Source organism: Protopterus annectens, chromosome 15.part0 (genome assembly GCF_019279795.1).
Source record: "Protopterus annectens isolate FY-2018-M chromosome 15.part0, PAN1.0, whole genome shotgun sequence".
Classification (NCBI taxonomy): Eukaryota; Metazoa; Chordata; order Ceratodontiformes; family Protopteridae; genus Protopterus; species Protopterus annectens.
Window position 1 is genome coordinate 517,723,101 of NC_056749.1, and position 12,815 is coordinate 517,735,915.

The following is a 12,815-nucleotide window of genomic DNA, read 5'->3' on the forward strand; positions in this document are numbered from 1 at the left end:
TCTATGGCTGTATTCTTCCTTAAGCAGCTTAAATAAATTATCTACTGGTACTTTAGTTTAATTACTTCTAAAATGTAAAGACCAGATGATAGATGTAAACAATAATAACTGACAGGGTGGTCGTTACTGTGCTTAGAAAATGACATCTTTGTTATACCACAAAAAAAAATGTTTAGGTATTACTACAAGTGTATACTTGTTTATAAAGGACATGTCATACACTGGGAAGAATGAAATGATAAATGTTTGTATGTTTTGTTTTTAACAAAAAGTAATAAAATGTGAAACATTAATTATTGTACTGATACTTTATAACATGTATTTTTTTGGTTTGCTGTTTTCTAAGCATTTATTAACCAAGTAAACCAACTATGCATACGCCTCTTTTTAGGATTATCATGGGACCACTGTTTAGTTAAGTGCTTTGCTTAGGGTCACACAGTAGTTAAATGGAGGTTGAAAGAATAATACACTTCATTACAGCATGAAGCTCACTAGCAGCACATAGCTTCATTCTCTGTGCTACATTATAAGACACCTTTTTTCTTTTTCTCTTTCTAATTATGTCTAAAAAAAGAAAACTCGATTGATGTATTTTTGTTATAAAGTTATTTACTCATTTTATTGGCTTATATTTTATTCAAAATGCTTACTTTTTGTTCTAAATGTGATAAAATGATTTATACTTAACAAGTACAGCAAAAATCTGCCTTGCATGTACAATTTTAAAGACTTTTCTCATGTTTAAATTTACTGTGGCCGTGAACTACACTCTAGCAAATAAGACTCTGAAATGTATGACATGATGTGAATATCAGTAGATGTTAGTAGTTTATTTTAGACTTGCATAAAGTTTTCCAGGTAGCACAAGCTTAATAAATGTTTAAAAGATTAATCAATTTAGTGGCATCTCCACGAAATAAAATGCACAATGCATGTACAGAATAACAGTCTCCCCAAATTATTTTTTTAATTATTTTGTCTGATGGTATGCCAGTTGCCATATTTTAATTAGATAATTTTTTAGGCATATATGCATCTATAGTTATGCAGTATTTAACTTTTCTGTACTGCAGGTTTAAATATATGTCATACACATAGCTTAGGTTAGTGTGACTTTAAATTGCCTGTTGCTTTGGGAACTAATTCTCTTCTCTGTTTCTATACTTTTTATGCTTTCACTTTTGTCAGGAAATTATTATCATTATTATTATTATTTTCAACTTTTTTATGCTATTTTCCATTGCTGTTGAGGTAATGTCTGTAATTAATGTGTTCAATTTGAGTTGTCAGTGATTTTATTTTTATAAAGTATGCTTAATTTGTGTCACAATCCTGAATTTTGTTTTGTTTCAATTATAGTTTCATTAGTATGAATTTATTAGTATGCTTGTGTTATAGTGTGTGTGTGTGTGTGTGTGTGTGTGTTTCTGCTTTTTATTTCCTTGTTTATTTTTTGATTTTGAGAATTTCTGTATTTAGTAGTTTATCTCTGTTAAATATCTTTTCAAGATGGTGGTCATTTGTTCTGGCAATGGTCTCTGTGGATGGTTTAGTGATATGTTACTGTAAACTGTGCTTCTGGGAAGAATCTTATTTCTTAGGGGACTTTTATTATCATTATCATTACCTTCAGTCCCATTTTTCTCATTTTCTACATGGGGTCAGTGTGTCGTGTCAAATGTTGCCATCTCTATTTAATGTCACTCTCCTAGCTCCTTCTTCCTGTTTGTCTTAAATCATCTTTGCCACATTGTCTTCTGCTTTCCTGAACATTTGTCCAGACCACCATAACCTGTTCTCTTTCACCATTTCTGCAATTGGACCTACTTTGCTTTATGCTCTTAAGTCATCAGTACTTCCACTGTCCTACAATGTGCGACCTACCACCCATCTCAGGCACTTCATCTCCATCACCTCTAGCTTCCCCAGCTGTTTTGCATTTACTGATCAGGTTTCTGTACAATACAGTAGTTCTAGTCTTACCACTATTTTGTGCACCTTACTTTTCTGATTTTTTAGAATTCTTCAGACATATACTACCCCTGGAACACTGTACCAGTTGTCTGCACCCAATCTGATTCTAACTTTGACCTCCTCAGTCAGACTTCCCTTTTCCTCAACTATCCCTCCCAGATACTTGAAGCTGTTAACATATCCCATTACTTTCCCTTCTATCGCAGTTCACAGCTTCTTTTGATTCCCCCAGATTCTGTAATTATCGCTGTATTATCTGTTCTCAATTGCATCCCACATGCCATCAGTTTTGCATTCTAGCCCATTATCCTTTGCTGAAGTTCTTGCTCAGAGTTTGCATGTAATGCAACATTGTCTGCATACAGCAAGTTGGTTGATCTGTCCCCTCTGACCTGTTTGCCAAGGTAGTTATCACCTGCATGAACAGTAGTGAGCTCAGAGCTGAACCCTGATGTACAACCACTCCAAGTGGGAGCCCCTTTGTTAGACCGAACAGTGTTCATACTTAATTCACTGGACCCTTGTACATAGCCAGCACCAATTCCATCAATATTTCTGGTACTTTGAACCATTGGAGGATGTCTTATATTAGTTTTCCTGGATCTTGTGATATGCTTTCTCAAAGTGTAGGAATATCCACAGTTGGACTCATTCCCCATTTCTAGCTTCTTTCAAGTATCTGTCTCACTACAAATGTTGAGCCAGTTGTGCTGCATCCTTGTCTGAATCAAACATGCTTGTTTCACATCTTACTTTCTACTACTCTGCATATTCATTTATCAGCCACCCTCTACAGAACTTTCATGCAGTGTGGTAGGAGTTTGTACTTCCCGTAGTTGTGTGTGCCCCCTTTGTTCTTGAACACTGGCAGTAGTATGCTTATTCTCCAGTCATCCAAGATACATCTTTCTCTCCACATTGCTATGAGAGTCATTTCTCATCTCTATCTCTCCCCAACATCTTTATCATATCTGTTGTGATCACATCTGAGCCTGCTGCTTCCCCTAACTTCATTCTCCTTAGTGTTGTTCTTACTTCTTCTATGGTGGACTTCTCCTCTTGTTTCATCATAAGCTTTGTCTAAGGCAGTGCAGCATCAGTGGGGTTTTATTCATTTAGAAGCTGCTGGAAGTACTCCTTCCATCTGCCTTTGATGTCCTGTGGACTGGTGAGCAGGTTCTTGCTGGAATACCTTATAAAGAGTGTTTAACTATCTTCTTTGTCAACTACTTTGAGAGAGTGGGGTGAATGTTCCAATAAGGAAACTGAACTATGTACAAAAGGGAAAGGGGAGCGGAATCATGCTTGATACCAATATATGAGATAATTAGTCAATGACACTAAAGAGTTTTTGATCTACAATTACAGCAATGTCATTTTTGAGAAAGTTATTAGAAAAAGGACTCGATTCTGTCCCTAGAAGAAGAGCTAATATGGCTAACTTCCTTATAGATCTAAAATTGTACATAAGAAAATCAAATTAAAATTTATAGTTTAGAAATACTCAACCCTTATATATGAAATATTTCCACCAGTCTAATGTTTTTAATCCCCCTTTGAATTCACATATTTAACTATTTGTGAAGTTGACATAAGGAATGTGATGAGTCATAATAAAAATACAAAAATGAGGTACAGTTTAAATGAGGATATGAGCTACACCATCAGAGTAATGAAACCTGATAAAGGTGGAGGTCTGGTGGTTTGGAATACTATCATCATTTTCTTTTGGCTGTTCCCATTAGAGGTCGCCACAGCAGATCACCTGTTTCCATTTCTTCCTGTCCTCTGCATCTTGCTCTGTCACACCAGCATGTCCTCTCTCACCACATCCATACACCTTATCTTAGGCCTTCCTCTTTTCCTGTTACCTGGCAGCTTCATCCTTAGCATCTTTTTCCCAATATACTCAGCATCCCTCCTCAGCACATGTCCAAACCAACGTAATCGTGCCTCGCTGGCTTTGTCTCCAAACCTTCCAACCTGGGCTGACCCGCTAATATACTTATTCCTAATCCTGTCCACCCTCGTCACACCCAGTGCAAATCTTAACATCTTTAATTCTGCCACATCCAGCTCAAACGCCTGCCTTTTTGTCAGTGCCACTGTCTCCAACCCATATAACATAGCTGGTCTCACTACCCTCTTGTAGACCTTCCCTTTCACTCTTACAGGTACACATCTGTCACAAATCACTCCTGACACTCTTCTCCACCCACTCCATCCTGCCTGTACTCTCTTCTTCACCTCTCTTCCACACTCACCGTTACTCTGAACTATTGACCCCAAGTATTTAAACTCATCCACCTTTGCCACCTCTACTCCTTGCATCCTCACTATTCCTCTATCCTCCCTCTCATTCACACACATATATTCTGTCTTAGTCCTGCTAACCTTCATTCCTCTTCTCTCTAGAGCATATCTCCATCTCTCCAGGGTCTCCTCCATCTGTTCCCTACTCTCACTACAGATCACAATGTCATCTGCAAACATCATAGTCCATGGGGGCTCCTGTCTGATCTCGTCTGTCACCCTGTCCATCACCATTGCAAATAGGAAAGGGCTCAGAGCTGATCCTTGATGTAACCCCACGTCCACCTTAAACGCATCCATCACTCCCACCGCAGACCTCACCACTGTCACACTACCCTCGTACATATCCTGTACCACTCTTACATACTTTTCTGACACTCCTGACTTCCTCATACAATACCACAACTCCTCTCTAGGCACCCTATCATATGCTTTCTCTAAGTCTACAAAAACACAATGCAACTCCTTCTGACATTCTCTGTACTTCTCCATCAACACTCTCAGAGCAAAGACTGCATCTGTAGTGTTCTTTCCCGGCATGATACCATACTGCTGACCACTAATCATCACGTCCCTTCTTAACCTTGCTTCCACTATTCTTTCACATAACTTCATGCTGTGACTGATCAATTTAATCCCTCTGTAGTTACTACAGCTCTGCACATCACCCTTATTCTTAAAAATCGGTACCAAAACACTTTTTCTCCATTCCTCAGGCATCCTCTCACTTTTCAAGATTTCATTAAACAATCTGGTTAAAAACTCTACTGCCATTTCACCTAAACACCTCCATGCTTCCACAGGTATGTCATCTGGGCCAACAGCCTTTCCATTCTTCATTCTCTTCATAGGTTTGAAATACTATCAATTATGTAAATAAGATAGATAAATTGTTCAGTGGTGACATGTACCTGGAAGTATCTACTAATGAAGTAAATATATCATATGCTAAAACTGATAGCATGTTGTATGTGTTCTTGATGGGTGGGTTAATGGATGAGCATTTATACAAGGTGTTATCAGGTACACAACATGCGGTTCCCAGAATGTTTGGCAAACCTAAGATTCAAAAGAATCTCAATGAGCCACCTTTAAGACTGATAGTCAATGCTATTGATTCTAAAACCTATCCATTGGCTAAATATATTGACCATGTTGAAAGATGTTTTGATTAGTTATAAGTATGTAGTAAAAGATTCCAGGGATATTTTGATGTAAGTCACCCATTCCTTATACATGGACAACCTTACCTTTGTAACAGTAGATATGAAGGATCTTTTATTGTCATTCTCCGTGAACTAGGTGCCCAATGGGTAGATAAATATTTGAGTAAGGACACCAATGGGAATAACTCAAAGATTTACAAAATTATCACCTTATTAGAGATGGTGTTATACAATAACTTTGTATATTTTGGAGGCTCCTTTTATCATCAGAGGATTGGTGTGGTAATGGGTGGTGCAGCATGAGCCCCTATCTCAGCCAATATAGTAATGGCTTATCAGGAAGAAAATTACATACTCCAGTCTGATTTTAAAATGAAATAGAATCTTTATTGTAGATTCCTTGATGATATTTTTATCTTCCAGACAGGAAGTATTGAGGAGCTCTATGAATTTGTAAATTATCTAGGCAACACTACATAATTTTTTAAATTTACACCTAATCATTCATGAGAGAATATAAATTTTTTGGATGTTCGACTGGTAAAATATAGATCTAGGAAAAAGTTTATGCCTAGTATTTTTAGAAAGACTTCATATTCAACCACTATGTTCCATTTTTCCACTGTCATCCTTACCATTAGAACAAAAGTTATAGGGAAAGGGCAAATGGTAAGGGTTGGGAGATTTTGTTGGATGATATACAAAAATTAAAAAGTATATTCTTGTCCAGAGGTTATCCCTGTGAGTTAGAGATTGCTATTATAGCTGACGTTGTAATGAAAAGAGAAGAAGGGTTATGTAAAACCTTTCTTGGCTGCATGAAAAATGTTCATGGGGTGATAATGGAAAAAAAATAAGTAATGCATTTATTACCACCTATAATGCTGATGAGCAACACATTAGGAACATTTTTTTCTAAATTGGAATGTTTTCTTTTTTTTTACAATCAATTTTTATTGAATTTTATAAATATTACATTTTTACATTTAATATAACAAGTTCAAAACCATATGTGTAACAATAACTATATACAATATACAATGCCTATAACACATGTAATGACCTTCAATATTTACATTTTATCTAATCATTTTTTTAAGTTTTAACCAAGATATTTTCGTGTGCCATTCTATTAGTTCTTAAATATAGAGTTTGTAATTCCCTATGACATAACATCTTAGCTAATGCAATAAAATCCGTAAATAAAAGAATCTTTTTAGATTTCCAATTTATTGTGTTAACTTTTTTTGCTGTCGCAAGTAAGGACCAAAGAAGATGTACTTGAGTATCTGGAATACATGCAGGTATTGGGGCATTAAATAATAACAGTGAATCTGAGATTTTGCACCTATCTGACCACAATGCTTTTATAAAATCTTTAAACAAAATATTTTCCTTTACTGGTTTACATTCTTACATTTAATAAACATATGTTCCCAGTCTGCACATACTGTCTCTTCACACCTCCAGCATTTATTAATACCATTATTTGAGATTATTGTAGTTCTATGAGGGTTGATAAAACATCTATGAATAAATTTCCATGAAACAATTTTCCAAATGGGAGATGTTGTATGTTTAATTGATTTAAATATTAATTGTTTATCGTTTTCTGAAAAGCTGGAATTATTGATTTTTTTCAGAGTAACTCCAAAACGACCCTTCTGACATTTGCAAATCTAATTTTAGAGTTTTATATATTTTTGATATTGTAAGGGTTTTATTACTATTTAATATATTTATTTCACATAGTACTAGGATTTTAGGCAAAGATGCTATGTTAGACATTTGATGTATTTTAAGTTAATTTATAAAGTATTCTTTGAAAATATGTATATTTAACCAATTATTATAATTTTTATTATATCTGGCCATAAAGGAGTTTGGTTCTTGAATATTATTATTTATCAGAAATTGTTGCCAATAAACTAAACCATTGTTTCCCATATATCTGATTTTGGGTACATTGAATGAATCAAGACATTTCTTTGTATATACTATAGGAAACATTAAAAAAAAATAAAGTTTTCCATCAGATATGTTTTATTTTTTTTTTATTTACTTAATATATATTTAAGAAATGGGGACAATTTTTCATTTGTATTTGTGTTATAAATATTATCTTTTAACACTAGAAAGATTTTAATGTTTTCTGAAAACATACTTATTTCTAATTTTGAATATATATTTGTAAGGAGAGAAGTAATGTGAAGATATATTTTTTATTTACTTAATATATATTTAAGAAATGGGGACAATCTTTCATTTTTATTGGTGTTATAAATATTATCTTTTAACATTAGAAAGATTTTAATGTTTTCTGAAAACATACTTATTTCTAATTTTTAATCTATATGTGTAAGGAGAAAAGTAATGTGAAGATTTTTCCAATTTGATTTATACTTAGGGTTTAACCATTACAAATTTAAGAGTTATAGCCTCTACATATAGCTCTAAATTCGGAAATAATATTCCTCCCTCAACCCAATTTTTATAATGCCATGCATAAGCAATTCTTGTTTTTTGTGGAAACCATAAGAATTTTAACAACATGGAGTTTAGCTGTTTTAATAATTTCACTGAGGGCGAAGCTATTAGTGTTTGAAAAAAGAACAACATTTTTGGTAGAATGATCATCTTTATTAAGACAAGTTTTTCTTCTAAAGAAAAAAAAAATATTCCATCTATCTATATATTCTTTCACCATGACCACCAACTTTTTATAGTTTATATTTATGGTTTCTTTCCAAGATGATTTTATTGATACCCCTAGGTATTCAAGCTTGCCATTTAACCAGTTAAATTCACTATGATTTTTTAATTTACTATCTATCCTTTTGTTCAATATTAAAGCTTCTGTCTTCTCTTGGTTAAGTTTTAGGCCAGAAATCATTTCAAATGTTTGAAGCGATTGTTTAATATGATCAATAGAAGAATTTATATTTCCAATTGTTAAAAAAATATCGTCCGCAAAAGGTTGTATTTTGGAATTATAGTTAGAATTAACATTAAAATCTCTTATTTTAGGATTTTCTCTTATGAAATTGGCCAAAGGTTCCACAGGTAAAGCTAATAATAAAGGGGATAGCGGACATCCTTGTTTGGTTCCTCTAAAGATTTTAAGAAGACCTGATAAGAAGGCCACAATTTTGACATATGAAATTGAATTTACATATGGTCTAGCTAAAAGATAGTACTCTTATAACATTATCTTGAACATTTCTATTTAAAATAAAACCTGCTTGATCATCAGTTATTAGATTAGGCATTAATTGATTTAGTCTATTAGAAAGAATTGATATAAACATTTTGTAGTCTATATTTAGCAATGATATTGGACGATAAGAGGCTACTAAAGAAGGATCTTTTCCATGTTTCAAAACTGGAGATATCATGGCATATTTCAAGGAGGGTATTGAAAATTCATCTTTCCTAAATTCTTCAAAAGCATCTAATAAAGTCCACAGTACTTCATTTGGTAATAATTTATATATTTCCCCAATTAAGCCATCTAGACCTGGTGATGTATTATTTTTTATGTTCAAAATATTTTCCTTTAGTTCTTTTAAAGTTATTGCTTTGAACAATTTAGTACTTTCTTTAGTTATTTTTTTTAATATTAACTTTTAAGAAATCATCTCTTATGTCATTGTAATCAGTACTTACATTCTCGTGGTTTATAATTTCATGGCATTTTCTAAATACTTCCAGAATATTTCCTAGGTCTGAAACATATTTGTGTTTGTTAGTTGTTTCATCTTTAATCTCCGTTATATGTTTAGAGATAGATACAATTTTTGATTTTACTGCTAATCCATGCATATTTTTGGGATTTACTGAATATGATTGCAATTTAAGTCTTTCTAAATTTATTGTAACTTTATGATTTAAGATTTCTATATATTCTAGATTAAGTTGTTTTAGTTCATTGATAGACTTTAGGGCCTTAGCATTTATTTTGTTTTTTTAAATATCAATTCTTGACTGTAATCTGATTAGTTCGCTTCCCCATTCCTTTCTCTTGTTCAAATACCAATTTTTGATTCTGCCAAATAGATAAGATTTTAAAGAGTCCCATACTATTGCTTTGGAAGTTGTATTATTGTCATTAATATCCAAAAATAATTTTATTTCTTTTAGTACCCACTCTTTAAATCCCTTTAATTTAATAATATAGGCAGGGATTCTTTGCCAGAATATCAAATTATTACGAATGATATTCATTTTAAAGAAAATGACATTATGGTCAGACATCGGGCAGGAACTAATGAAAACTTCTTTTATCTTAGAGTATAATCTATCAGTCACAAATACTTTGTCAATAGTAACACCACCATAAATTGAAACTTCAGAACCTTCAAACCACAACAGCTCACAGCTCCAAATCAGGTGAGACAAAAGGATTTGCAAATAAATGCCAAACTTTATTGGTAACGGTTAAGCGCTTTCTTCTCCTTCAAGAGACTTCATCAGAACAAATTTCATTACAAACCCAGCCCTTAAATACGCTGCTTAATGATGTCACATGAATCACTTAATTACACCTTAAAAACACACTACATAATTTATCAAAAAATAAGTAAGTAAATAAATAAAAGAATGAAACTCATTCATATTGTGTTTAACTGACATTGTAAAACATTTAAAACATTAAAACACATCTCATATTTAATATAATTGTGCCTTATAGGACACTTCAAACCATCTAGCCCATAATATGTTTTAATTTTAAAATACATGCAATATTAACTGCCTCATTTAATCCAGGAAATTGGATGGCATCCAACCTTAACTGCCATCTCAATTCACTTGCATCCGAGTGCAAGTCTACTATTTTACCCTGAGGGTCCTTTACTATATGATCAATAGCCAAAAACTTAAATGAGTGTGTCCCATTGTCTTTAATATGTCTAAATAAAGCGTTAGTAATTTTTCTTTTCTTTATGTCATAAAGATGTTCACTGATGCATGTCTTAAATGCTCTGGAGGTCTTTCCTACATAAAATGCCAAACATTTTTGACATTTAGCCAAATAAACCAAATTAACACTAATACAATTGTAGTGTCCTTTTATAGAGATAGAGTTGTTTTTATTCAATTTAAACTGCTCTCCTGTTTCAAAGATGTGGCAACAATAATTGCACATTCCACATTTTGTATTACCTTTAGCTCTATTTGAAAGGCCATGTACATTTTCATTATGCTCAAACATGTTTGTAAGGGGCCTATCCTTCCTATATACAATACTAGGGGGACACTTTCCAACTTTTGTCCCAACATTCAGGTCAAAAGCCAGGATTTCCCAATTACTGACAACCGCCTGGGTGATACCCCTAGAATCCAGGTTAAAAGTAGTTATAAACCTGAATCCTGCTTCATTTCCCCTGAGTCTGTGATTAACAACCAGTTCACGTTGCGGCCTATGATGCCCACCCAAAATTGGTACATAAATACTTTTGTACCTTTTACCTATCACTTCCTTGGATAATTCTTCCAACAAATCCAGGGGATAGCCCTTTTTAACAAACATGTGACTATAAAACTAATTTCATCATGAAAATGCTCATCATGACTAACCATCCTGGCAGCCCTTACCAGTGTGCCTTTGATAATTGCTATTTTTTGATGTAAAGGGTGCCAACTTTTAAATTCTGAATAGGAATTTGAAAAAGTTGTCTTTCTATATATCTTAGAATATAGGAGACCATTAATCTTATCAACATTCAACTCTTATGTCTAAATATGTGATTTGTTCTTCACTAAAATAGTAGATGAATTTTAAGAACTCCACGGTGTTGTTAATGTAACAAAAAAATTCCTCTAATTCTTGTTGACTACCCCTCCACAACAAAAAAAGATCATCCAGGAATCTAGTATAATGTAAAATTTTTGTCCAATAACTACTTTTCATTAAAAATTCTTGTTCCCAGTATGACATTACAAAATTTGCAAATATGGGAGCACAAGCAGCCCCCATGGCTACCCCAGTGGCTTGTTTAAAATATTGCCCTTCAAAATGTATATAATTATTGTTTAATACCAATTCAATCAGGGCAATAATCTTATTAATGGTGTCCTGGTCATATGTTCTAGTTTTTGCTAACTGAACCTCCAACCATATTATACCTTCAAAATACGATATAATACTGAACAAATTAACAACGTCCACAGTCACCATGATCAATCCAGGCTCCCATTTTATTTCAATTAATTTCTTGAAGAAATGCCACAAATCCTTTGTAATATATTCAAATATTTGTAAGCCTTTCTGTAAACAATGATCAATATACTTGCTCATATAGCAAGTTTTTGATCTATTACTATCCACAATAGGTCTAAAAGTTAAATTAGTAAGGCCCTTGTGGATCTTCGGTATTCCGAAAATATTCAGAATCATAGGATAGTAATTTTTGATATAATTATATTCATCAAGGCTAATTTGGCCTTGGAACAACATATCATCTAACGCTAGGTCTATCTTTCTATAAGCAATGTGTATTTCATTTAAGGAGCTTTCCTCATATGTACTATCCATAAGCAGCACATTCATTTTGTTTAAATATTCCACCCTATTCATTTAAACCACTCCACTGCCTTTATCAGGTTTCATTATGTGCACTGTTTTGTCTTTAAAAAAATCATTTAATAAGGCTAATTCACCACTGTTCAAATTACAATAATTCTCCCCATGGGACTGTTTAAAGTGCTGCCTTATTTGTTTTTCACACATTCTTTCATAAACCCGAATGGAATTATTCAAAGGGGGATTAAAAGTACTTGGTTTTCTTAATAAAACACTTTCGTTATCATTTCCATTCACATTTAATTCATTACCCCCTTTACCAAACCATACTTTAAGGTTCAATTTACAGGTAAAACATTTTAAATCAATTAAAGCATTTACAATATTTCCCATTCTTGCAGGCACAAAGGTGAACCCCTTGGCCAAAAAATCAGCGTGTGCTGTTTGTACTACTTTAGTGGAATAGTTATACATTTTAAAATCCTTATTACTGTTATTGACTATTTTACATATTTCACCCAGTGTAGCAGTACCACTTCTCTCATTGTTTACATTTAGTAATGGGCCATCAGTTTTATCATGAGAATTCCTTAAAAAGTTAAAATCATCCACTAAAACATTAGAAACAATCTCATTTTCCACATTTAAATTAGTACCATCAACCATTTCCGCCCCAGAAAAGGCCACCAAACCTTCATGTAATGGTGTAAATACAGTATTAATGCTTTGACCTGCAAATGGGCAAATAATTCTGCCATTATTTAAGTGTTTAATACACTCAAATTCCTCACCCTTTTCACCTTCAGGTGAAACACTAAAATGCAAGCAACTATTCA